The sequence below is a fragment of the Siphateles boraxobius genome, unplaced genomic scaffold (assembly GCF_051911475.1).
Source record: "Siphateles boraxobius isolate OS27281-9 unplaced genomic scaffold, OSU_SipBor_1 100, whole genome shotgun sequence".
NCBI classification, from domain to species: Eukaryota; Metazoa; Chordata; class Actinopteri; order Cypriniformes; family Leuciscidae; genus Siphateles; species Siphateles boraxobius.
Window position 1 is genome coordinate 4,402,529 of NW_027508701.1, and position 24,737 is coordinate 4,427,265.

Genomic DNA, 24,737 nt, shown 5'->3' on the forward strand with positions numbered 1-24,737 from the left:
GCATGTACGAGGGCATCAAGAAAGCTCTCGGACCAACTCAGATCAGAACTGCACCCCTGAAAACCAGCTGCGGTAAGGTAATCACAGACAAAACCAAGCAGATGGAGAGATGGGTGGAACACTATACAGAGCTCTATTCCAGAGAGAACATTGTTCTCGCCTTAGCACTGGACGTCATCGATCCTCTGTCCACCATTGAGGAGTTAGATGCTGAACCAACACTGGCAGAACTCCGTAAGGCTATCAACAGCTTAGCCTGCGGCAAAGCCCCTGGGATTGATGGCATCCCCCCAGACCTGATTAGGCACTGCAAGACCACCCTTTTGCAGCCTCTATTTAACATCCTTTGCCAGTGTTAGAGGGAAGGTGGTGTTCCACAAGACATGAGAGACACCAAAATCGTCACCTTGTAGAAGAACAAAGGCGACAGGATTGACTGCAACAACTACAGAGGCATCTCCCTCTTGAGCACCGTAGGCAAACTGTATGCAAGAGTGCTGTTAGTGCGTCTTCAACAGTTGGCAGAATGTGTCTACCCTGAGTCCCAATGTGGCTTTAGAGCAGAACATTCTACAGTGGACATGAACTTTTAACTTCGCCAACTACAGGAGAAGTGCAGGGAACAGCAGAAGCCCTCTATGTGGCCTTTATAGACTTGACCAAGGCCTTCGACCCGGTTAGCCGGGATGGGCTCTTCAACGTCCTCCTGAAGATCGGATGCCCCCCTGAAGCTTCACAGCATGATCAGATATTTTCACAACGGTATGAAGGCAACCGTCCAGTATGATGGCAGCATGTCCGAACCATTTGACATCAAAAGCGGTGTGAAGCAAGGCTGTGTCCTTGCTCCAAACCTCTTCAGCATGCTCTTCTCCCTTCTTCTGAAACATGCTTTCGGGAATTCAACCAAAGGGGTGTACATGCACACAAGATCAGACTCTACAACTCTACAACAGGGCAAAAACCAAGGTGCGTAAGACCATCATTAGAGATATGGTCTTTGCCGATGACGCAGCAGTCACCTCTCACACTGAACAAGATCTACAGTGTCTGATAGATAGATTCTCCCAGGCCTGCAAAGACTTCGGACTAACCATCAGCCTGAAGAAAACCAACGTGCTGGGCCAAGATGTAGACACACCACCTGTCATCACCATCAACAACTACAAACTTGAAGTGGTCCACCTGTCACCTACCTTGGTTCCACCATCAGCGTCAACCTGTCCTTAGATGCCGAAATCAACAAACGCATCGGAAAGGCCACAACAACCCTAGGACGACTGACCACTCGCATCTGGGAGAACCCCAAGCTGACTACCCAAACCAAGATGGCAGTGTACAAAGCCTGCATAGTCAGCACCCTCCTGTACGGGAGTGAATCCTGGACAACATATGCCAAGCAAGAGCAGAAGCTGAACAGTTACCACATGCGATGTCTCCACCGTATCCTTGGCATCAGCTGGAATGAAAAAGTGCCCAACGCACAGGTTCTTGCCTATGCCGGCCTCCCCTTCATGTACAGGCTGCTCAAACAATGCAGACTGCGCTGGCTTTGGCCACGTGCGCCGTATGGAAGATGGCCGAATGCCCAAGGACATCCTCTATGGTGAACTTGGATTAGGCAAAAGACCCCAAGGTTGCCCCCAACTGAGATATAAAGATGTCTGCAAGCGCAACATGAAAGCCCTGGACATCAACACAGAGATCTGGGAGGACACTGCAGCTAATCGCACGATCTTGCTCAGGAAACAGCTAAATACAGGCGAGGACAAGATCTTGAAACTAGCAGAAGAGAGGAGAGCCAGGCAGAAGGCACGCGCACATGGACTGACTGCCAAGCACGACCAACTACCAGTAATTTTCGTTGTCTTCTCAAATGTGGAGTACAGGTCTTGAATGCAGTTTTCTGTATGTTAGCGCCACCTTGTGCTCTGTGTATCTGCAGGACACTAAAGTCAAGTCACCTTTATTTATATAGCATTTTATACAATACATATTGCTCAAAGTAGCTTTACTATGATAAACTATGTTCCCTTCTCTGTCCTCCCTGTTGTTTACGATTTCATCTATGCTGTCCTATCTAATAAATGCTTAAAAAAACAAAAACATAACTTAAAAATGCTATTACATTAAAAGTGTTGTTTTAGAGGTTAGTTTTTGACAAAGCGGTACAATTTTTCTAATGGTTTTAAATACAACCATGTAAAACTGGTCAGAAGCACTTTTAGGGTATTGGATCAGGCAAGTTTCAGATTTTAGGATTTGTAATATCATGTTTTGTTTTCCGTCTCACACAGAATGAGGTTCATGACCTGCGCCTTAATTCCCCTGAAGTGACAGCATCCTCATATAGGATGTACAGAGATAATTATCCAGCAGAAGGACTTCAGGAAGGGTTTCCTGGAGCGCAGGCGTTGCATGGTGCTCCTCTTACTGGTCAGTTTAATGAGGTGCTTTATTCCTTTTCTCACAGCCTATAATTAAACTTATTAATTTGATGGCGGATCCAGAAAGGTTCAAACGACAATAACCAGTGACAACTGGAGATTCACCCGTTGTAAAATGCAAAAGACTTATTCGGACTTCGGAGTGGCTACAGAATAAAAGAGTCTGCAACCGGGCCCATGCGAAAACAAGGATAAATATGCATCTGATTACAGATACGTGTGTTTGTATTTCAAAGAGTACCTGTTCTAAGGAACATTAATTTGTTGGTATGACCATTAGAAATTAGACTGCACAGAAATGGAAACTGAACTACACTGGTAATAATAAGGTAATAATACACATTAAATGTAGTCACGCAATGCTGATGTTGCTAACATTAACAATTTGAGAAAAAGTATAATTTGCATGGTTTGACAATCATTAGATTTAATCAGTGTGATTTACTGCAATGCCTTTTTCCCCTTATTTGGTCAGAACAAAAGTGAATGTTACTTATTTGTTCAGATGACATTTTCCGATGAAAATTCTTATGTTGGTCATACTTCCAAAAAGTAGAATCTGTGATTGTGAATGCCAGTATCCAAACCGGCACGGCGCCTGACAGCCGCACATTGGATTCATCCACGCTGTGCCATGCCGAGGCACAACCCACGTAAAGTTGATAATTCCGCGAATAACTGCAATTGCAGATTTCGAACAGAGATGGCGACAAAGAGGAAAAACAATGGACTGCAGCTTTAAATCACATGAAAAACTTTGATGGTGCTTTTATGTGCCATTTGATCTTGAAGGTTACAAACATCATCCTCTCCTCCTTGAGTTCCATAGATAATGTCTTATGGGTTTAGAGAGACGTGACCGTGAGAAAGTGACAGGATTTTCTTTTTTCTTTTGTGCAACTATTTTTCATATTGCTCCTGCGAAACAATATCGCTTATTAATTCAAGGTGTCTTTTGCAACAGAAAAAGCAATTATGTAGGTCTACTTAAAAAAGTTCATTCAGTTAACTTTATCAGAATAAAAGAAAAATATATAGCTGGAAGAAAATGCACAGCAGTTTTTCAACAAAACAAATTGTTGTAGCGGCACATAAAAACAATCCGCTTAGGAGCATAAACCGCTTAGGAGCTGAATGGAGGAATAACGTCTGTGACACGTTTATCCTCGAAGCTTGCATGTTGTTTTATTTTGTACAGGTTTGCATGGTCAACAAAATATGTGCTCCAGCACTCACCCCTATTCTTCCAAACTAACACACACACACACACAACACACACACACACACACACACACACACACACACACACACACACACACACACACACACACACACACACACACACACACACACACACACACACACACAAGAGGTGTTTTAACCCCACTTAATTAATGACACTCCCATTATCATTTGGTCACATTACTTTCCCATTACATGGCTCCTACAATTATATTGTTGGCTTCTATTTTTGTGTCAGATTTAATAATGTAAACATTTTTTCATTAATTTATATGTGTACCGCACTTTTTTTTTTGCTTCTAAATGGTGGCATCACCAAAAAAATGAGAACCACTTGCGTATACAATTTTTAAGACATAATAAAAACGCATTCCTTTTTTTTCTCAGTTACCACTACAGGTCCCTCTGTGTACTACAACAAGTCTCCAGCATATAATTCACAGTATCTTCTACGCCCTGCTGCAAATGTTACACCAACAAAGGTAGTGAAGTGATGTTCATATATGCAATATATTCTACCTTTTTAGTTACCAAGAAAAAGTACTGGGAATCAATATCAAATTATTGTTTGTTCACATTTGCAGGGCCCAGTATACGGGATGAATCGTCTTCCTCCACAGCAGCATATGTATGCCTACCAACAATCAACACACACACCACCTCTTCAGTCAACTCCTGCATGCATATATCCTCAAGAGCAGGTCTTTGGTGCTCCCATCCGGTTTGAGTCCCCAGCTACATCCTTACTCTCCCCATACAGTGAAGAGTATTATGGTCAGAGTTTTCCTCAACCTACAGTCAATCCAACATTGCCAGAGCCTGGATATTTCACTAAGCCATGTGTCGATACATCTACTCAACCATCCAAGAGTATTGAAAATAAGGCTGTTGACCCCAAGATGAGTCTTGGGTCGCAGTTCGCAGGTGAACCTCCTACGGTTCCAAACTTTGGGGGGGTTGCCGTTGCCCCATCAACATTGGCAACAACTGCATTCAAGTTCAACTCCAATTTCAAGTCCAATGATGGTGATTTCACCTTTTCCTCTGCTCAGTTAAAAAATAGTGAAAGCCTCTTGGGACTTCTGACGTCAGATATTCCTCTCAAAGCGGAAGGACCATCAGAACCGAAACATCAGACCCAAGAGCATCCGCCTAGCCAAAGTGGAGTCTTTACTTTTGGGAGTAAAAGTGCCACAGGGTTTACATTCACCGATGCTACTCAGAGCAAAATTTATATTTTTGATAACACTGACCAAAGATTTAGCTTTGCAAGTGGAACCAAACCAGTATTAGGAAATCCAGAGGCTCGGGAAGAGAAAAGCGGGGAAAGTGATAATGATAGCACCCATGTGGAAGAGGAAGAGGATGGACCTCATTTTGAGCCCATTGTGCCTCTTCCTGATAAGGTTGATGTGAAAACTGGTGAGGAGGAGGAAGAGGAGATGTTCTGCAAGAGAGCAAAACTCTTCCGGTTCGACCCTGAGACTAAAGAATGGAAAGAGAGGGGCATTGGAAGTTTCAAAATTCTAAAACATCGAACTTCCGGGAAAGTTCGTCTGTTGATGAGGAGGGAACAGGTTCTCAAAATCTGTGCTAATCACTATATCACTGCAGATATGGTCCTCAAACCAAATGCTGGATCTGACAAGTCGTGGGTGTGGTATGCTATTGACTATTCAGATGAAATACCCAAGACCGAGCAGTTGGCCATTCGTTTTAAAACTGCGGATGATGCTGCATTGTTTAAATTCAAATTTGAGGAGGCTCAAAAATTCATTCTAGAGTCCCCACAAGGCCAACAGTTGGAAAATAAATGTGAAACTCCGAAGCCTCAGGTTTCATCCAAAGAAATGGATCTTAAAACACTGTTTTCCAAGAAGGAGGGTGAATGGGACTGTGATGTGTGCTGTGTAAGAAACGCTCCCACATCTGCAGTGTGTGTTGCCTGCAACAGTGCAGCTCCTTCAACAGCAAAGAACAAACCTGTAGAGGAACTCAAAGAGACTGCGCCTGTGGCTCCTCCTGCCAATTTTTTTTCTTTTGGACTTACTGGAGACACTGATGTCAGCTCAAAGGCTTTAGCATTTGGGTCTCAATTACCAGTTTCTTTTCAATTTGAATCAAATGAATCTGCAGTAACATCTGTTGACCTTGCAGCTCAAGCTGATAAGAAAACTATTCAGGCTGATGCACCACAACATGGGAAAGTGTCAGCAACTCCAGCACTTCCTTTTGGCTCTGGTTTTGGCTCTCAATTTGTCAAGAAAGAGGGTCAATGGGACTGTGACTCCTGCTTAGTGAAGAATGATGCTTCAGAAACTGAATGCGTTTCTTGCAAAGCCCCCTGCAGCACTGAGTTAGCTGCCATGTTTGGTAAAAAAGAGGGACAGTGGGATTGTGACACTTGCCTGGTAAGAAATGAAGGTACAGCTAGGCAGTGTGTTTCATGTCAGGCAGCAAACCCAAATATGAAAGGCAAGACCGCTACTGCACAATCAAGTTCCTCTTTTTCATTCAGTTTTGGTAGTTCTAGCAAGCAACCTGCTGCAACAGTATTTACAGCCAATATCAATCCAGGTCCTGCTTTTCAGTTTGGTACAAGTAAGGAAAAAGCATCCTCAGAAATTTTCAAGTTTGTAGAGTCCTCTACAACTCAGGCTGATAAGTCGAGCAGTTCACATTTTTCGTTTTCCATGCCAGTGCCCGCTGGTGGTTTCAAGTTTGGCATTGCAGAATCTGAGGCAAACGCATCAGACGGACAGTCACAAAATGGATCTGCATCTGACCTCCTGAAAAATATTGCTGAACTTCACAGAGAGAAGGAAAAAGAGGCAATCCCAAGTTCCTCAGATGAGCCCTTAGGCACTGGTAGTCACGAAAATAATCCCCTCCTTACCGGTAAGCCTGACTCTTTTGCTTTCGCAGAATTGGCCAATTCTTCACAAGGTAGTTTAAAGTTTGGCCAGAAGGATATTGCTGAACTTCACAGAGAGAAGGAAAAAGAGGCAATCCCAAATTCCTCAGATGAGCCCTTAGGCACTGGTAGTCCCGAAAATAATCCCCTCCTTACCGGTAAGCCTGACTCTTTTGGTTTCGCAGAATTGGCAAATTCTTCACAAGTTAGTTTAAAGTTCGGCCAGAAGGATATTGCTGAACTTCATAGAGAGAAGGAAAAAGAGGCAATCCCAAATTCCTCAGGTGAGCCCTTAGACACTAGTAGTCACAATAATAATCCCCTCCTTACCGGTAAGCCTGACTCCTTTGGTTTTGCAGAATTGGCAAATTCTTCACAAAGTAGTTTAAAGTTCGGCCAGAAGGATATTGCTGAACTTCACAGAGAGAAGGAAAAAGAGGCAATCCCAAGTTCCTCAGATGAGCCCTTAGGCACTGGTAGTCACGAAAATAATCCCCTCCTTACCGGTAAGCCTGACTCTTTTGGTTTCGCAGAATTGGCAAATTCTTCACAAGGTAGTTTAAAGTTTGGCCAGAAGGATATTGCTGAACTTCACAGAGAGAAGGAAAAAGAGGCAATCCCAAATTCCTCAGATGAGCCCTTAGGCACTGGTAGTCACGAAAATAATCCCCTCCTTACCGGTAAGCCTGACTCTTTTGCTTTCGCAGAATTGGAAAATTCTTCACAAGTTAGTTTAAAGTTCGGCCAGAAGGATATTGCTGAACTTCATAGAGAGAAGGAAAAAGAGGCAATCCCAAATTCCTCAAATGAGCCATTAGACACTGGTAGTCACAATAATAATCCCCTCCTTACCGGTAAGCCTAACTCCTTTGGTTTTGCAGAATTGGAAAATTCTTCACAAGCTAGTTTAAAGTTTGGCCAGAAGGATATTGCTGAACTTCACAGAGAGGAGGAAAAAGAGGCAATCCCAAGTTCCTCAGATGAGCCCTTAGGCACTGGTAGTCAAGAAAATGACCCCCTCCTTACCGGTAAGCCTAACTCCTTTGGTTTCGCAGAATTGGCAAATTCTTCACAAGGTAGTTTTCAGTTTGGCCAGAAGGATCCCACTTTCAAAGGATTTGCAGGGGCTGGCCAGCAGTTGTTTACAGGAATTAAGTCCAGCTCCAAGACAGACACCTCTGCCGATCAAGAAAATGAAATGTACAAAACAGAGGATAATGACGATATTCAGTTTGAGCCAGTTGTTCAGATGCCTGAGAAGGTTGACCTTGTAACAGGGGAAGAAGATGAGAAAAGCTTGTATTCGCAGCGTGTCAAACTCTTCAGATTTGATACAGAAATTAGCCAATGGAAAGAAAGAGGAGTTGGCAACCTTAAACTGCTCAAAAATAATAAGAATGGGCGACTTCGAGTTCTTATGAGGAGAGAGCAGGTGATTATGTGCTAATCATTGGATCACAACCACAATGAACTTGAAGCCCCTCTCTGGGTCAGACAGAGCCTGGATGTGGATTGCCAATGACTTTTCAGATGGAGATGCCAGATTAGAACAGCTTGCGGCAAAATTCAAAACACCAGAGCTTGCAGAAGAGTTCAAGGAAATATTTGAGGAGTGTCAGCGGCTGCTATTGGATATTCCTTTACAAACCCCTCACAAGCTTGTGAATACTGGCAGAACGGCCCATCTTATACAGAAAGCTGAAGAAATTAAATCTGGTCCGAAAGACCTGAAATCTTACCAAAGCAAGGATGATGAAAGTAGCATTGCAGGTAAAGCTCGACTCTGAAAGCACCACAACTGTAAAATCGTAAATCTTCTTTATGAGTCCTAATCATACATACAGTGCATGTTCACAATAACAGTTTAAATAAATAAAAGAATGATTTAAACTATGTTTTACTTCTGATATAAACATTTAGATTAAATATGCCCTTCTCATTAATGGAGTTAAACACTTAAACTACATGAAATCATTACTGAGAAGTTACAAAAATATATATATATTCAATAAACAGAAATATTTATTGTGGATGCAATGCTTTTGAACACTTTTCCTCTGGCAAGCTGTGTTTTAATGTGTTAACTACAGAGATAATTCTTATCATGATAATAGCAGATTGTCTGAGAAAATAGTTTTAAGCAAATAATGCATAACAAGGTCTATCTGTTTCCATTAAAAATATAAATCAATTAAAAATACTATTTGGCCAGTGGAAAAGTTTGAGAAAAACTTTTTTAACACTATTTTATTTGACACTATTTGATTTAATTATTCAAAAACAAGGCAAGGATAGACTACTAAATTATTTTTATTAATGTAATGTGACGACACATCCGTATTTCATATTTTCCTAATGTCTTGTGCCATTAAACGTTATCACGTGGATGAATAATCATATGTAAATGATATGCAGATGAGGATATGCATAGTAAAACGAGGCGTTGTAAGCTCATATATGGTTGTTTCGGGGAGGAGACGCATGTGCACAATCTTCCGCTGATTGGGATTTATAAAGTGAATTCTGCGCAGGTTCTGGCGTACGCACGGTTTTATAAGTCTGACTATTTTTTTGCGTACAGCATTTTTGGCTTTCGGGCGCATGTACACTTCTAGTAAGAATCCTCAGCGTGTGTTTGCAGACTCTTATAGAGTGTGTGTTTGCAGACTCTGATGGAGAGTGTGTGTTTGCAGACTCTGAGGGAGTGTGTGTTTGCAGACTCTGAGGGAGTGTGTGTTTACAGACTCTGATGGAGAGTGTGTTTGCAGACTCTGATGGAGAGTGTGTGTTTGCAGACTCTGAGGGAGTGTGTGTTTGCAGACTCTGATAGAATAGGTATTAGGTCTTGTAATCAGCTTCTTTTAACTATCCCACGCTTTCGCTGTAAAAACAAGGGTGGTCGGGCCTTCTCCGCCGCGGCACCTAAACTCTGGAACAGTCTGCCCTTCGCTGTGAAGTGTGCTCCGGCATTATCTAGTTTTAAATCGGCTTAAATTTATTCTCTCTGGCTTTTAATTAAGTTGCTTTGATTTTATATGAATCTATTAAATGGAGTGTGTCGAGTGTAATACGTCTATAACTGTCTTTTGCCTTGTCTGCTTGGATGTTTTTTAATTGCATATTGTAGTTCCCTTTCTAGGGAACTCGAGCTGCGTCAAATGCTGTGGGAACGCCCCTGCGTTGTGCGTCATGAAGCACGTATGGAATCAGCCCAATGGAGAGATGGAACGTCATAGGCGGGTGACGTCATCGACCAGGAAACTATAAAGCACCCCATAAACACAAGCGCAACAGCTTTTTGTGCCTTCAGTTGCACTATATGTGAATCTTTCCCTATGTGAATATTGTCTGTCTTTACATACTCTGCACCACACAAACAATTTATATATATATATATATATATATATATATATATATATATTAAGAGAGATATGGTGAACGAACAGCAGTGTAGGAAGTGTGTCCCTCCCTGCTCGTGTTATTTTACGAGTGGGGATACACACGTTCTTTGTGTTGTTTGTTTGGGAGTGCAGCATGCCCAGTCAGCTCTCGAGGGAGCTGATTGTGAGCATTGCGAGCGTCTGCCATTAAGGACGCTCCGCTCCCGCCAGGCGCTCTTCGAGGAGAGTGGTTCGATCCAGTGCCTCAGTCCCGTGTTCGGAAGCACGCGCTGCGGTTTCTTCCGCTCGGGCTGAGGCACCAGTTATAAATGAGGTAGATGTGGAGGATTCGCCACCTTACACTCCCGAAAGTGATGAGCTAGTGGAGGTATTAACAAGAGCTGTAGAAAAACTCAGCATTGTATGGCCAGGGACTAGACAGGAGACTGTTTCTAAATCAAAATTAGATGAGAGATTTTTGCCGTCACGAGTGCAACCTCCACGCCGGTGCTTGCCGTTTTTTCCCGATCTCCACACTGAGGTGTCGAAATCGTGGAAAATACCAATGTCATATGGAGTGTTTAGTCCCCAGACTTCAACATATTCTAATATTGTGGGGGCAAAATCATATGGTTATTCGGCCATGCCTCGCGTGGAAGAGACGCTTGCGAGTTTTCTCTCCCTCGAGGCTCCGTCATCTGTTAAGGCAACGGCATTACCGACCAAGCCTCTTAGAAATATTTCGGTTTTTGTGGGTAAAGCGTATTCGGCGGCGGGTCAGGCTGCGTCATGTCTGCATACTATGTCTATGATGCAGGCATACCAGAATGACCTGCTGAGGGACTTGAGTGAGAGTGAGGAGGTCAGTGCTGACGTGGTTGTCGAACTGCGTCAGGCTGCTGATTTATCCCTGCGCGCAACCAAAGAGTCGGCCAAGCTAGTGGGTCGATCTATGGCAGCTCTGGTGGCCGCAGAAAGACATCTGTGGTTAAATCAGACAAATATAAAAGAAAAAGAAAAAGCTTTCCTTTTAGACACTCCTCTCTCCCCCCGGGTTTATTTGGCGATGCTGTAAATTCTGTCATCGATAAATTCCAGGAGAAGGAAAAGCAAACAACAGCTTTTAAGAAATTTCCGCCTTTAAAAATTCATGTCCCTGGGGCTGCTGGGCGGGAGCAGCCCCGGCCGTCTGCGAGCTCATCATATAGGGCTTTGAAGCAGAGTGTCCAGTCTCGTGCTCCCCTTGCTGGACAGTGGGCTCAGCCGCGGCACTCTCAGCCGAAATCTCCCAGTAATAGAACTGATCTGAGGACAGTTATATTAGCTAAGAAGGCTTCGGCTAAGAATAAGTCCTGGCGCCCCGGCGCGCAGGACACTGAGGGTGGTCCCCACCGAGGCGGAAAGGTGTGCACCTCTTTCTACGGTGCCCATTCTTCCTCGGTGCCCCGAGGGGCCCGTTCTGCCAACCCCGCCTTCACGCCGGGGCGCAGACGGTCCCAGCGAGCGATTTCCCGAGGGATGCTCGCTCCCTCTGAGGAGGGTTTCAGAGCGGTTAGACCAGTTGTTCCCTGCCGGTGTGCCGTTACAGGGCGCTGCGTTTGCTGCTCAAGTTACACCAGAGGCCAGTCTCGAGAGACTGGTACCCTTAGTAGAATTTCTGGCAGAGTGGAAAAGCCTTCCAAAAATATCTCATTGGGTCCTGCAGACAATAGAAAGGGATTATGCTATCCAATTCAGGTGTCGTCCACCAAGATTCAGAGGGGTTCTGCCTACAGTGGTGGGCCCCGAGCAGGCTCTGGTTATGGAACAAGAGGTGAAAGCACTCCTTCAAAAGGAGGCTATAGAACGGGTTCCTCCTCCCAGTGTGGAGTCAGGCTATTACAGCCGATATTTCATCGTTCCAAAATAGGATGGGGGGTTGCGTCCAATTTTAGACCTGCGCCTATTGAATCGCTCGGTAGGGAAGCCAAAATTCAAGATGCTCACTATCAAGCAGATCGTGTCACAAATCAGATCCGAGGACTGGTCTGTCACGATAGATCTAAGGGACGCGTACTTCCACATTTCCATCCTTCCACAACACAGGAAGTTCCTGAGGTTCGCCTTCGGGGGCGAGGTGTACCAGCACAGGGTTCTTCCGTTTGGCCTAGCTTTATCTCCCCGCACTTTCACGAAATGCATGGACGCAGCACTAGTGCCCCTGAGGCTTCAGGGTGTTCGTGTCCTCAATTACATCAACGATTGGTTGATTTTAGCTCAGACAGAGCAGATGGCGGTTCGACATTGAGATGTCGTTCTCGTTCATATCAGGAAGTTGGGGTTGAGGCTGAACGCAAAGAAAAGTGTATTATCTCCTCAGAAGACCACTTTTCTGGGTGTTGTTGGGTTTCGGTTTCGATGCAGGCGCGACTCGCTCCGACCCGCATCGTTTCGATTCTCTCAGCTGTGAAACAAGTAAAGCTAGGCCAGCTACTTACTGTAAAACAGTTTTAGAGACTGTCGGGTCTGATGGCAGCAGCGTCCGACGTTATACCTTGCGGCCTGTTGTACATGAGATCGCTACAGTGGTGGCTCAGGACCAAGGGATTCTCCCCGAGGGGAAATCCGCTCCGCACAGTCAAAGTCACGCGGCGCTGCCTTCGTGCTCTGGTCATGTGGAAGGAAACTTGGTTCCTATTCAAAGGGCCTGTGTTGGGGGCTCTTTGTTCGTCGCGTAACGCTAACGACGGATGCTTCCCTCACAGGGTGGGGGGCGGTCACGAGTGGTCGTCCAGCCCAAGGGCTGTCGCAGGACCATCATCTATCACGGCTTATAAATTGTCTAGAGATGTTGGCGGTGTTCCAGGCTCTGAAACACTTCCTAGCAGACCTGAGAGGTCATCATGTGTTAGTTCAGTCAGACAACACGTCGGTGGTCTCTTATATAAATCATCAGGGGGGCCTGCGGTTTCGCCGGCTTTACAAGTTGGCCCGTCAGATCCTCCTGTGGTCCCAAGGGAGGTTACTATTTCTGAGAGCAATGTATCTTCCTGGGTATTTGAATGTGGTAGCAGACTCCCTGTCGAAACAGGGGCCGAGGCTGGGGCATTGGAGACTCCATCCCGAGGGGGTGGAGCTCCTTTGGCTGAGTTTCGGTCGCGCCGAGGTGGACCTATTCGCTTGCAAGGAGACCACGCATTGTCATCTGTGGTTTTCCATCAGCCATCCAGCCCCTCTGGGGTTGGACGCTATGGTGCAGCCGTGGCCGAGGTCACATCTGTTCGCCTTTCCCCCGATTGCTCTGCTACCTGCAGTTCTGGAGAGGGTTCGCCGGGACGGGGTCAGCCTACTATTAGTAGCCCCGTTCTGGCCGGCCCGAGTATGGTTTGCGGACCTGATTTCTCTCCTGGACGGCTCTCCCTTGGAGCTCCCGGTCAGGAGGGATCTAATCTCTCAGGCGGGCAGCATGATATTTCACCCCCGCCCAGTATTGTGGGCTTGGCCTCTGAGGGGGCCCAGCTCATGAACTCTGGTCTCTCAACCGAGGTTGTTGAGACCATTCTTCACTCCAGAGCTCCATCCACGAGGAAGCTTTATGCCTTGAAGTGGAAACTCTTCACTTCTTGGTGTTGAGAGCACCTGCAGGACCCAGTTAACTGCCCAGTGGGTGCAGTGCTGGAATTCCTGCAAGAGCGCTTCTCCACAGGGCTATCCCCCTCCACACTAAAGGTGTATGTGGCGGCACTGGCTGCTTACCACGTCCCTTTCAGTGGAGTTTCTCTTGGGAGACACCCGCTTATAACTCGTTTCCTTCGTGGCACACTGAGGCTGAGGCCAGCAGTTCGTACGAGGGTGCCGGCCTGGGATATGGCCATCGTATTAGAAGGTCTTTCCCTAGCTCCTCTTGAACCTATCGAAGAAGTTCCTGAGAAGTTTCTCACGTTTAAGACTATCTTTCTTCTTGCTATCTCCTCACTAAAGAGAATCGGAGATTTGCAGGCTCTGTCGGTTTCACCCTCGTGCCTGGAATTTTCGCCTGGCATGGTTAAGGCTTTTCTGCATCCTAGACCAGGTTACGTTCCCAAGGTCCCTACTAATGTTGTTAGACCTACAGTTCTGCAGGCCTTTTGTCCTCCTCCATTTCTGTCGTCTGACCAGGAGAAACTTAATTTACTCTGCCCTGTTAGGGCGTTAGACGCCATTGTCCACAGAACTGCCCTGTGGAGGAAGTCAGAACAACTATTTGTGTGCTTTGGGCCACCCAAGAAGGGGTGTCCCGCGTCTAAACGGAAAATGAGCAAGTGGGTGGTCGAGGCTATCTCACTTGCCTATGAGTTGGCTGGTCAGCCTTCACCTTTGGCTGTACAAGCCCACTCTACCAGGAGTATGGCGGCTTCTAAAGGCTTACTGTCAGGAGTTTCCCTCAGTGACGTTTCTGATGCGGCTGGATGGTCTTCACCGCATACTTTCATTAAGTTCTACGACCTAGACTTAAGTTCTACCCCTGGGGCACAGGTGCTCTCGTCCTCTGTGCGCTAGTTCTCACATGGCGGTCACTTGGTCCTATGGCGACTTGGGTATTAGCGTTCCCACAGCGTTTGACGCATCTCAAAATCCCTTGAAAGGGAACATCTCGGTTACGTATGTAACCCTAGTTCCCTGATAGGGAACGAGACACTGCGTCATTCCACCATACTCCCGGCATTCCCGCTAGCGCTTCCTTCAGGCCTATCAGAAGCTGTTGCGCTTGTGTTTATGGGGTGCTTTATAGTTTCCTGGTCGATGACGTCACCCGCCTATGACGTTCCATCTCTCCATTGGGCTGATTCCATACGTGCTTCATGACGCACAACGCAGGGGCGTTCCCACAGCGTTTGACGCAGCGTCTCGTTCCCTATCAGGGAACTAGGGTTACATACGTAACCGAGACGTTCTGTACAGCACTTTGGCGCAACTCTGTTGTTTTTAAATGTGCTATAAAAATAAAATTTGACTTGACTTGACTTGACTAGAGTGTGTGTTTGCAGACTCTGATAGAGTGTGTGTTTGCAGACTCTGACAGAGTGTGTGTTTGCAGACACTGAGGGAGAGTGTGTTTGCAGACTCTGATAGAGTGTGTGTTTGCAGACTCTGATAGAGTGTGTGTTTGCAGACTCTGAGGGCGAGTGTGTTATTAGACTCTGATGGAGAGTGTGTTTGCAGACTCTGATAGAGTGTGTGTTTGCAGACTCTGAGGGAGTGTGTGTTTGCAGACTCTGATAGAGTGTGTGTTTGCAGACTCTGATAGAGTGTGTGTTTGCAGACTCTGAGGGAGTGTGTGTTTGCAGACTCTGATAGAGTGTGTGTTTGCAGACTCTGAGGTCACACTAGTGTGGGAGAAGCAGCCGACTGCAGCCGAGGAGCAGAGAGCCAGACGCCTGAAGCTGCCGCCCACGTTCCTCTGCGGCGTCAGCAGTGACTCTGACTCAGAGCGACCCGAAGACTTCAGCGCAGAGCTACACACACTGCAGCACGCTCAGGTCAGAGGGCTTTCTGAACACTGACATCAGACGTGATTAGCAGCACTGGTTGCACTCATGTGACTTGTTCTGGACACACAGGTGAAGCCGAAGCCTTCCCATGATGCAGCAGCAGAAGAGCCTCCCGTGGACGGCAGAATTGACCCCAATGACCTCTCCAAGAAGAGGAGCAGCGAGAGCGAGTCCAGCTCCACTGCAGGTACAGGTGTCCTCCTCACTTCTACAGCAGCCCTGCCCTGGACACACTCCAGTGTATCCTCTAGAGACTGTAAGAGCAGAGCAGCAGAGGGGCGTTTATCTGGCGTATTAAAGGAGTTATTACCCGTATAATGAAGGATCATATAAGAAGAATCGAGACATGAAAAAACATCTCCAGATTTTAGCCTTCTGATCTAAACACTGGTAACTGAAAGGAGACGCGCGTGTGATTGGCTGACACCTTTGCATATGAAATTAGTACTACATATTCTGAAAACTACACTTCTACTCTTACAGCTGCAGAGATTATCTATTTTGAAAGGTGTTGATTACAGCATTAGATTTAGATCATCACATGTTGCATAAAAGAGAGCCAATCACAGTGATGTCTGCAGAACCCTCACGAATGCTTTCATCATAACACACAGTGCAACACAATATAAATAAGAGATTCATCTTTCAGCGTAGACGGTCATTGGTTATAACGAGAGGGCAGAACTCACTGAATGAAAACACTGACACGACGATAAGACAATGAAAAACAGTTACTACTTTGGTTCAGGTAAATGTAAGTTAAGTGTTTGTAACCAAAAATAAGGAATATTTTTATTATTAGAATTGGATGCAGTTTCTTTCCTCAGTTTAGAAATGATAAAACATCACTGAAACCATGATACCAGTTTAACCAGTTAAACAGACTCCCTGTCGAGACAGGGGCCGAGGCCGGGGGATTGGAGACTCCATCCCGAGGTGGTGGAGCTCCTTTGGTTGAGTTTCGGTCGCGCCGAGGTGGACCTATTCGCTTCCAAGGAGACCACGCATTGTCATCTGTGGTTTTCCATCAGCCATCCAGCCCCTCTGGGGTTGGACGCTATGGTGCAGCCGTGGCCGAGGTCACGTCTGTTCGCCTTTCCCCCGATTGCTCTGCTACCTGGAGTTCTGGAGAGGGTTCGCCGGGACGGGGTCAGCCTACTATTAGTAGCCCCGTTCTGGCCGGCCCGAGTATGGTTTGCGGACCTGATTTCTCTCCTGGACGGCTCTCCCTTGGAGCTCCCGGTCAGGAGGGATCTACTCTCTCAGGCGGGCAGCATGATATTTCACCCCCGTCCAGTATTGTGGGCTTGGCCTCTGAGGGGGCCCAGCTCATGAACTCTGGTCTCTCAACCGAGGTTGTTGAGACCATTCTTCACTCCAGAGCTCCATCCACGAGGAAGCTTTATGCCTTGAAGTGGAAACTCTTCACTTCTTGGTGTTGAGAGCACCTGCAGGACCCAGTTAACTGCCCAGTGGGTGCAGTGCTGGAATTCCTGCAGGAGCGCTTCTCCACAGGGCTATCCCCCTCCACACTAAAGGTGTATGTGGCGGCACTGGCTGCTTACCACGTCCCTTTCAGTGGAGTTTCTCTTGGGAGACACCTGCTTATAACTCGTTTCCTTCGTGGCACACTGAGGCTGAGGCCAGCAGTTCGTACGAGGGTGCCGGCCTGGGATCTGGCCATCGTATTAGAAGGTCTTTCCCTAGCTCCTCTTGAACCTATCGAAGAAGTTCCTGAGAAGTTTCTCACGTTTAAGACTATCTTTCTTCTTGCTATCTCCTCACTAAAGAGAATCGGAGATTTGCAGGCTCTGTCGGTTTCACCCTCGTGCCTGGAATTTTCGCCTGGCATGGTTAAGGCTTTTCTGCATCCTAGACCAGGTTACGTTCCCAAGGTCCCTACTAATGTTGTTAGACCTACAGTTCTGCAGGCCTTTTGTCCTCCTCCATTTCTGTCGTCTGACCAGGAGAAACTTAATTTACTCTGCCCTGTTAGGGCGTTAGACGCCATTGTCCACAGAACTGCCCTGTGGAGGAAGTCAGAACAACTATTTGTGTGCTTTGGGCCACCCAAGAAGGGGTGTCCCGCGTCTAAACGGAGAATGAGCAAGTGGGTGGTCGAGGCTATCTCACTTGCCTATGAGTCGGCTTGTCAGCCTTCACCTTTGGCTGTACGAGCCCACTCTACCAGGAGTATGGCGGCTTCTAAAGCCTTACTGTCAGGAGTTTCCCTCAGTGACGTTTCTGATGTGGCTGGATGGTCTTCACCGCATACTTTCATTAAATTCTACGACCTAGACTTAAGTTCTACCCCTGGGGCACAGGTGCTCTCGTCCTCTGTGCGCTAGTTCTCACATGGCGGTCACTTGGTCCTATGGCGACTTGGGTATTAGCGTTCCCACAGCGTTTGACGCAGCTTGAGTTCCCTTGAAAGGGAACATCTCGGTTACGTATGTAACCCTAGATCCCTGAAAGGGAACGAGACGCTGCGTCATTCCACCATACTCCCGGCATTCCCGCTAGCGCTTCCTTCAGGCCTATCAGAAGCTGTTGCGCTTGTGTTTATGGGGTGCTTTATAGTTTCCAGGTCGATGAAGTCACCCGCCTATGACGTTCCATCTCTCCATTGGGCTGATTCCATACGTGCTTCATGACGCACAACACAGGGGCGTTCCCACAGCGTTTGACGCAGCGTCTCGTTCCCTATCAGGGAACTAGGGTTACATACGTAACCGAGACGTTCTGTACAGCACTTTGCCGCAACTCTGTTGTTTTTAAATGTGCTATAAAAATAAAATTTGACTTGACTTGACTTGACTAGAGTGTGTGTTTGCAGACTCTGATAGATTGTGTGTTTGCAGACTCTGATAGAGTGTGTGTTTGCAGACTCTGATAGAGTGTGTGTTTGCAGACTCTGAGGGAGAGTGTGTTTTTAGACTCTGATAGAGTGTGTGTTTGCAGACTCTGATAGAGTGTGTGTTTGCAGACTCTGATAGAGTGTGTGTTTGCAGACTCTGAGGGAGTGTGTGTTTGCAGACTCTGATAGAGTGTGTGTTTGCAGACTCTGATAGAGTGTGTGTTTGCAGACTCTGAGGGAGTGTGTATGTTTGCAGACTCTGATAGAGTGTGTGTTTGCAGACTCTGAGGTCACACTAGTGTGGGAGAAGCAGCCGACTGCAGACGAGGAGCAGAGAGCCAGACGCCTGAAGCTGCCGCCCACCTTCCTCTGCGACGTCAGCAGCGACTCTGACTCAGAGCGACCCGAAGACTTCAGCGCAGAGCTACACACACTGCAGCACGCTCAGGTCAGAGGGCTTTCTGAACACTGACATCAGACGTGATTAGCAGCACTGGTTGCACTCATGTGACTCTTTCTGGACACACAGGTGAAGCCGAAGCCTTCCCATGATGCAGCAGCAGAAGAGCCTCCCGTGGACGGCAGAATTGACCCCAATGACCTCTCCAAGAAGAGGAGCAGCGAGAGCGAGTCCAGCTCCACTGCAGGTACAGGTGTCCTCCTCACTTCTACAGCAGCGCTGCCCTGGACACACTCCAGTGTATCCTCTAGAGACTGTAAGAGCAGAGCAGCAGAGGGGCGTTTATCTGGCGTATTAAAGGAGTTATTACCCGTATAATGAAGGATTATATAAGAAGCATCGAGACATGAAAAAACATCTCCAGATTTTAGCCTTCTGATCTAAACACTGATAACTGAAAGGAGACGCGCGTGTGATTGGCTGACACCTTTGCATATGAAATTAGTACTACATGTTCTGAAAACTACACTTCTACTCTTACAGCTGCAGAGATTATCTATTGTGAAAGGTGTTGATTACAGCATTAGATTTAGATCTTCTCATGTTGCATAAAAGAGAGCCAATCACAGTGATGTCTGCAGAACCCTCACGAATGCTTTCATCATAACACACAGTGCAACACAATATAAATAAGAGATTCATCATTCAGCGTAGACGGTCATTGGTTATAACGAGAGGGCAGAACTCACTGAATGAAAACACACTGACACGACGATAAGACAATGAAAAACAGTTACAACTTTGGTTCAGGTAAATGTAAGTTAAGTGTTTGTAACCAAAAATAAGGAATATTTTTATTATTAGAATTGGATGCAGTTTCTTTCCTCAGTTTAGAAATGATAAAACATCACTGAAACCATGATACCAGTTTAACCAGTTTCTTCTCTATAATACACCATCATCTGTAAGCCCTAATCAGACAGTATATGTTTTATATATGGGGAGGTGGGCTAATATAATAATTACCACTGCTTTTCTGACCTGTGGGACTGAAGTCTAGCCCGGGGTCAGAGGGTGAAGCTCATTTACCTTCTGGATGTTTCAGTTCGATCTCGTCTGATGTCTTTGCTCTTCTCCAGCAGGTCTCTGAGAGTGTGTTTTCATTTGCAGACTTGGCAAAGACTTTAAGAGAATTTGCTTTTGGCAAATTTGAGTTTTCTGTTTACATCTTAGCCTGTGTTTAACCAGCGTTTCTGACTGAGTCATTAGATTTTATTTTTCATAATAAAGAGTGCAGTCAAATTCACAATTCTTTCAAACCGGATAACCGGTTTGACATTTTTTGGTGTCCAGTGGATATCCGGTGAGGCATTGTGCCGTCGAGCGGATAACCGGTTAGGCATTGTGCCGTCGAAAGTATAACCGGTTAGGCATTGTGTCGTTGAGTGTATAACCTGTTAGGCATTGTGCCGTTGAGCGTATAACTGGTGAGGCATTGTGCCGTCGAGCGGATAACCAGTTAGGCATTGTGGCGTCGAAAGAATAACCGGTTAGGCATTGTGCCGTTGAGTGTATAACCTGTTAGGCATTGTGCTGTTGAGCGTATAACTGGTGAGGCATTGTGCCGTTAAGCGGATAACCGGTTAGGCATTGACTGGCCGCCGACTCTCCCCGCCACAAAGCGCTTGAGGCTAGATGGGAATTTCCTCCTGCTACCTCCACATCAGACACTTCCACCTTTCCAGGATTGCATGGAGGATCTGATGAAACATTGGGAAAGACCACTGTCATCCCGAGTCCTGGTGTATGGTTCCCTTTCGAGGGAACTCTAACCCCGTCGACTACGACACTTTTGGGGAACCTTAGCGTAACGTATCTGAAGTATGAATGAAACTAATCCAATCCTGATTGGTGTTGCGTCATGACGTAACATGTGACGGAATACACGGAAGCTACAAAGGGACGCCGGCACACAACAGAGTTATCTTTTTGCTCTTCAGCAAGTGCTCTGTGTCAAACTGTCTGTCCTATTTGGTGTTGTTTGTCCCATAAGAATTGTCCTAAATAAAGGTCTGCATTGCAATATAGAATCTAGTGGCTCAGATCTCGCGTTTGCCGAGGCAGCGCGTAGATTACGGGTCTACTCTGCAATAAACATCTTGTGACTGGGATCTCGCGTTGTCGAGGCAGCGCAGAATCTATAGTGGCTCGGATCTTCTCGAGAGATGAAAGCCAAATATATTGTGAACAACTCGAATCTCGCGTTTTCCGAGGCAGCGCGTAGATTACGGGTCTACAATAAAAGGGACAAGCGATCTGTGAAATAATACTGTTTAGGTTCGAGGCATTCACAGTCAGCTCCTGAGGGTGCCTCGCACCTGTTGACTTTCTTCTCGAGGGATGAAAGCCAAATATATTGTAACGACTTGACTCTCACGTTTGCCGAGGCAGCGTGTAGATTACAAGACCGTATAACACATATTAAAACAGTATTGTCTGGTAATTATGGCTGCATTTGATTTTAAGAAATTAAAATTATTAAATATTATCTGATGTTTGTATCCAGCGTCAAGTGCACTTCGGGACACATCGGTTTTCAGCGAATGCGCGCTGCAGTGTCAGCCCCAAGGGCTTGGGGCCAGGCAGTGTTCGTGTTCGCCCATTGGAAATGGTTTTCGATTATTCCCTGCCGGTCCTCCGCTTCAGGGTGTCGAGAACGAAACCAAAAGAGCCTCCCGTCTAGGTAGCCCTCAGGAAATCGGTGTTGGTATCCCGCTGTTACGTGCGCTTCGGGAGACATCGGTTTCCAGTGCGCTGCTCTGTCTGCCCCACAGACTTGCGGCCAGGCAGCGCTTGCATCCGCACATCGAGAATTGTTTCGACCTAACCCTGCGAGAGAGCCGCTTCAGGGGATCGAGAACGAATCTTGAATAATACCCGAAATCAGTCTTGAGAGGCTGGTTTCCTTAGTAGAATATTTCAAAGCATGGTAAGACCTTCCAAATATTTATCCTTGGGTCCTGCGCACAATAGAGAAGGGTTACAGGCTGCAGTTCGATTCCACCCACCGAAATCACACGGGTTGGTGTGGACTGCAGTCGACCCAGTGCAGGGTCGGGTATTGGAACAGGAAGTAAACTCCCTGCTGGTAAAGGAGGCCATAGAGCATGTTTCTCGGCCGGACAGGGAGTCCGGGTTATACAGCCACTACTTCATAATTCCCAAGAAGGATGGATGGTTGCGCCAATTTTAGATCTAAGGCATTTGAATCAGTCTCTGAGGGGATTCAGGTTCAAAATGCTCACTATTCCCATCATCGTGAGTCAGATCAAATCTGAGGATTAGTTTGTCACGATAGGTCTAAGGTACGCATACTTCCATATATCCATCCTTCCATCTCACAGGAAGTTCCTGAGGTTCGCTTTTGGGGGCGAAGCGTTTCAATATTGGGTGGTTCTTCCGTTCGGCCTAGCTCTCTCCACTAATGCATGGATGCAGCTCTAGCTCCGCTGAGGGTCGAGATGTCATCCTTGCCCACATCCAGAGACTGGGGTTGAGACTCAACACGAAAAAAAGCGTGTTGGCACCAGCCCAGAGGACCACGTTCCTGGGAGTGGAGTGGGTCTCGGTCACGATGCGGGCACAATTGTCTCCTGCACGGATCGATTTTATCCTGGCCACGGTGACCAGGATAAAGCTAGGCCAAGCCATCACTGTAAAACATTTTCAGAGAGTGTTAGGGCTTATGGCAGCAGCGTCCAATGTCATTCCATTTGGCTTGCTGCACATGAGGGCCCTGCAGCGGTGGTTGAAAACCAAGGGGTTTTCCCCGAGGGAGAACCCGTTCTGCATGATCAGGGTTACGCGCAGATGCCTTCATTCCCTATATATGTGGAAAAAAGCTTGGTTTCTGTCCCAAGGCCCCATGCTGGGAGCGTCATGTCGCCGGAAAGCTGGTTCGACAGACGCCTCACTCACGGGCTGTGGCGCGGTCATGGATGGCAGGAATCTCAGGAGCTTCCTCCCAGACCTCAGGGGTCACCACGCAGACAATGTGTTGGTGGTCTCCTACTTGATTCATCAGGGGGTTCTGTGATTGCGCCCTCTATCTAGATTGGCGCATCAGATCCTCCTGTGGTCTCAGGGGAAGCTGTTATCTCAGAGCAATGCACATCCCAGGGTCCAGAATCAGAGAGCAGACATCCTGTCGAGGCAGGGGCTGAGGCCCGGGGAATGGAGACCTCACACCGAGGTGGTGAAGTCGATATATGAGAGCTTCGGCCCAGTGGGGGATGTCCCACTGTCCACTGTGGTTTTCTCTCACCCATCCAGCCCCATTGGGGTTGGATGCCATGGTACAGATGTGGCCGAGGCTACGACTGTATGCTTTTCCCCCGATCGCTCTGCTCCCGGGAGTTCCGGAGAGGGTCCGTCGAGACGGGATCAGTCTACTTCTAGTTGCCCCGTATTGGCCGACCCGGGTATGGTTTTCAGACATCATAGCACTCCTGGGAGGCCAGCATTGGCAGATGCTCTGATCTCCTCTGAGGATGGATCTGGGGTTCAATGGGGCTCAATGTCGAGGGTGAACATTGGGGCTCAATGTTCACCCTCGACCAGACCTGTGGAAACTTTGGGCCTGGCCCCTGAGGGGGCTCAGTACCTAGAGGCTGGCCTGTTGGCTGGAGTGTTTTGAGACCATACTCAGTTCCAGAGCTACTTCCATGAGGAGATTGTACGGCCTAAAGTGGAATGTGTTTCCACTTGGTGTAGAGAGCATGAGGTGGACCCAGTTAACTGCCCGGTTGGCTTCAGTGCTGGAGCTCCTCCAAGATCGCCCTCTCGGCTGGTCTTACCCCGTCCACACTCAAGGTGTACGTGGCTGCCATTGCGGTTTTCCACGCTCCTCTGAGTGATGGGCCTCTGGGGAGACATCAGTTGGTCGTACATTTCCTCCATGGAGCTCGGAGGATGAGACCTGCGGCTCATACCAGAGTTCCCACATGGGACCTGGCAGTGGTTCTCGAAGGGCTGGTCGAGCCCCCCTTCGAACCTCAGGAGTCGGCTGAGGCCAAGAACCTTTCCCTCAAGGTAGCTTTTTTATTAGCCATTTTATTATTACTTCTCTGAGGAGAGTAGGAGACCTTCAGACGCTCTCTGTATCTCAGGGGTGCCTGAAGTTTGCTCCAGGCAACTTTAAGGCTATCTTGCATCCCAGGCCGGGCTATGTGCCTAAAGTGCCATCTAATGTGGCACGGCCTACGGTTCTGCAGGCTTTTCATCCTCCACCTCACGTGACGGCAGATGAGGAGAGACTTCATCTGCTCTGCCCTGTCAGAGCTCTCAAGATTTATGTCCAGAGGTCATCTACATGGCGGAAGTCAGACCAGTTGCTGGTGCGCTTCGGGTCGCCCAAGAAGGGGCTTCCCACATCCAAACAGACCATTAGTAACTTGGTCGTTCAGGCTATCTCTATGGCCTATCAGGTGCGCAGCTTGCCTTCACCTTTGGCCGTGAGGGCTCATTCAACCAGAGGCTTGGCGTCCTCTAGAGCCCTCCTTTCAGGGGCCCGATCCAAGAAGTGTGCGATGCAGCAGGATGGGCCACCCCTCATACTTTTATCAGATTCTATAGCCTGGACATTTCTTGTACGCCAGGCACTCTAGTGCTCTCGTCCTAAGTGTGCCTGTGCGCAGCTTCACACTGGGACATGCAGGGCTCGTTGTGGCATAGTGGGTACTCGTTCCCCAAAGTGTCGTAGTCGACGCTGTTCGGGTTCCCTCAAAAGGGAACGTCTCAGGTTACGACTGTAACCCTTACAGAGACACTGCGTCCCTATCGCCACACCTTCCCCTGCCTGGGAGCGACTCGCTTCATCGCAGAAGCTAACTCTGTTGTGTGCCGGCGTCCCTTTGTAGCTTCCGTGTATGCCGTCACGTTACGTCATGACGCAACACCAATCAGGATTGGATTAGTTTCATTCATAC

At 47.3% G+C, this 24,737-nt stretch overlaps 1 pseudogene across 1 annotated transcript in view; it reads left to right on the plus strand.

Annotated features, from left to right (window-relative positions):
• LOC143747225 (E3 SUMO-protein ligase RanBP2-like) overlaps positions 1-24,511 on the plus strand; it is a 56,566-nt pseudogene extending 32,055 nt beyond the window's left edge. Inside the window, exons 17-25 of the transcript XR_013206696.1 lie at positions 2,298-2,436; positions 4,077-4,171; positions 4,274-6,887; positions 6,963-8,373; positions 15,315-15,481; positions 15,563-15,680; positions 18,632-18,798; positions 18,880-18,997; positions 24,447-24,511. The product of XR_013206696.1 is annotated as an E3 SUMO-protein ligase RanBP2-like (transcript). The remainder of the gene's footprint in view (positions 1-2,297; positions 2,437-4,076; positions 4,172-4,273; positions 6,888-6,962; positions 8,374-15,314; positions 15,482-15,562; positions 15,681-18,631; positions 18,799-18,879; positions 18,998-24,446) is intronic.
• The last annotated feature ends 226 nt before the right edge of the window (positions 24,512-24,737 follow it).